This window comes from Phaethon aethereus, assembly GCF_964289735.1.
Source record: "Phaethon aethereus genome assembly, chromosome: Z".
NCBI lineage: Eukaryota > Metazoa > Chordata > Aves > Phaethontiformes > Phaethontidae > Phaethon > Phaethon aethereus.
In genome coordinates this window covers 30,793,249-30,795,682 of record NC_138577.1, presented here as the reverse complement: position 1 = coordinate 30,795,682, position 2,434 = coordinate 30,793,249, and positions in this window count along the sequence as shown.

Genomic DNA, 2,434 nt, shown 5'->3' with positions numbered 1-2,434 from the left:
ACATTCGCAGTGATTAGTTTCCATGTCCTGTATTCCCAAGACATTTTGCATAAGCAGGCTTCCATACGAGGAGGATATAAACCTTGTAAGGATTATGAAGTTCGCTTATTGATATTAACAGATGAACCTGAACCACAGTTTACTGTCTTGTGAACTCATATAACATGCTCGAACTAAAACAATGGTGTTGCCTTTGAAAGAAATAATGTCTGTCTTCCTCTTTCCTTCCCAGCATGCTGCGTCCAAAGCAGAAAGGCATAAAAGGCTTTTCAGAGGTGTTTTACCTGCAAAGTTTAAGGTGAACCTGGTCTCCAATTAATTGTGACAACAATTTATTTTACTTTTATTGTTGTTCATTTGTTCTCTGGAGAAAGAAAAAATGTAAGCCTGTAGACATACACCTGCAGGACAGCTCATGCTAGCTTGATGGCTAATGCTTTGTTTTCCCAGCTAACTCATTAGGAGCTGCCTCCCCAGCTCCTTCTTCCCAGATGACTATCCCAGCTAGCACCCATGTCCATCACTGATCACTGTTTCTATCCACATGATACACGCTCGGTCTCATAAATAGGATGTCCCCCTCTCCTGATATCTGTTGCCTTTACTACCACATCCCAACCACTGAATCTGTTCATTTGTCTGAAGCACACCAAAATCTATTAAAAGTACAACTTTAGAGGTTTCTCCTTTAAAAATGCAGCTGTTGAGCACTGTCTTTGCATTTTCTTTACTGCACATAGACAGAACTGTTCTTCTGTCCAGATTCAGCCCTGGGTTTTTCAGGGATGTGTGTACTTGCTCCTCAGCTCCTATTAAACATTGTGCAGAAGTAATTTAGCTTCTGGAATAAGATTGTAACTCTTCAGTCAGCATAAACCACTGCCCAAGGGATTATGTGCCTACCTCCCAGCTCACAGTCACTGCCCTGTGTCCTTCCCAGCCCCTATTCCCCTCCCTTCCCATTTGATCCAGCACTCGTGTTCAAATGGCCACAGTGTGAATCACAGAAAGAAACTTTTTTTTTTTTCCTCCTTTTTCTGCTGATCTTGTTCACCTTGCAGCTGCTTAGCTCCTGAACCCAAGTGAACGAGCAGCTAGAAATGGGCAGCTGGCCAGCAAAAAGGGCAGAACTTCACCTTTTGGCATCTGTGTACCTGTTGATTATACACCCACAGGATGAAGAGTTCATACCTCCATTCTGGGTAGGGTTTTTTGTTTCTCAGACAGAAGTGCTGCTCTACCTCTCATTTCACTCATTTTCTTTTTTCCCCCTGGTCTTTGTCACTGGCTTCTCCAGCTTTTCCTGCCTCTTACCCAGTCCTCTTTGCAAAGCCAGCTTCTTTATTGCCACTGCATTGTTAATGGAAACCAGCAAAATTTCAAGTTTAACAGCAATAAAGTGTCCAATTTTAGGTCCCCATTATAAAACAGATATCAATAAAGTTGAATGAGTCTTTCAAAATTTGGCAACTTGACTGAGCTTTGCAGTGAACCCTACCTGGAGCAGAAGCCTGGATTTGGTGCCTTCTGATCTAAGTCCTTCCTTTCTTTGTCATCGCCTAGAAGGCAGCAATCTAGTACCTAGTACTTTGAACATAATTGACATCATTTATCAAGGCAACCATGAGAATATTTAACTCATATTGCTTTCCTTTCTAGCAGCAAGCTCTTTTCTAACTGTATCCTCTTTTTTAGCATAAGGATCTTGTCTTGAGGACTGGTGTTTATTGGTGCAAAAAGGTAGCTGGCAATATTTTTCTGAATTTATGCTGCTCACAGAATGCCACTTTTTATTTGTTTGAAATTCTGTAACGTAAGAGACTACTGTTCACCTTCATTAGGGGAATCATTTAAACAAGTAGACATGTCACTGCATGTTATGTAACCTTTCCATTAGTATCAAGCAGTATGCGTAAGTAGGTTTATTACTTTTAAGCTGATCAGCTAATTTGTTATGACACCTCACTTCGGAAACACTGCAGACTAGACCTCCTTTATAGTATGCTACTTGCTTAATGAAGATAGCTACATTTTGGAGGGAGAGAGTATCTTTGCATTTTTTCAATTTTTCTCACTGTTTTCCATCTTTCTAGCTGATTGTATCCTGTATCCTTGCAATCAACTTTCCTGAACTCTAGAGGTCCTGTTCATGCTTACGAAAAAGGGAATGCTGCTTCCCTTTATCCCTAACCCTTGACTCTGCCTATTGCCAAAAGTTGGTATGGTCTCCTGTTCCCGACTTACCCTTCAGTATCTCCTTCCTTTGCAATTTGCTTTGCTCTCAGCTTCATTTAATCTCACTTTCTGACTTTCTTCTGGATCATTTCCTCTGGAAACGCTGAGGACAGCAAGGACAATCTTCAAATTATCAATGTCATGGAAAGCATGACAGAGAACATGTTCTCACAGGGAAGTACACCTACGATTTTTATGG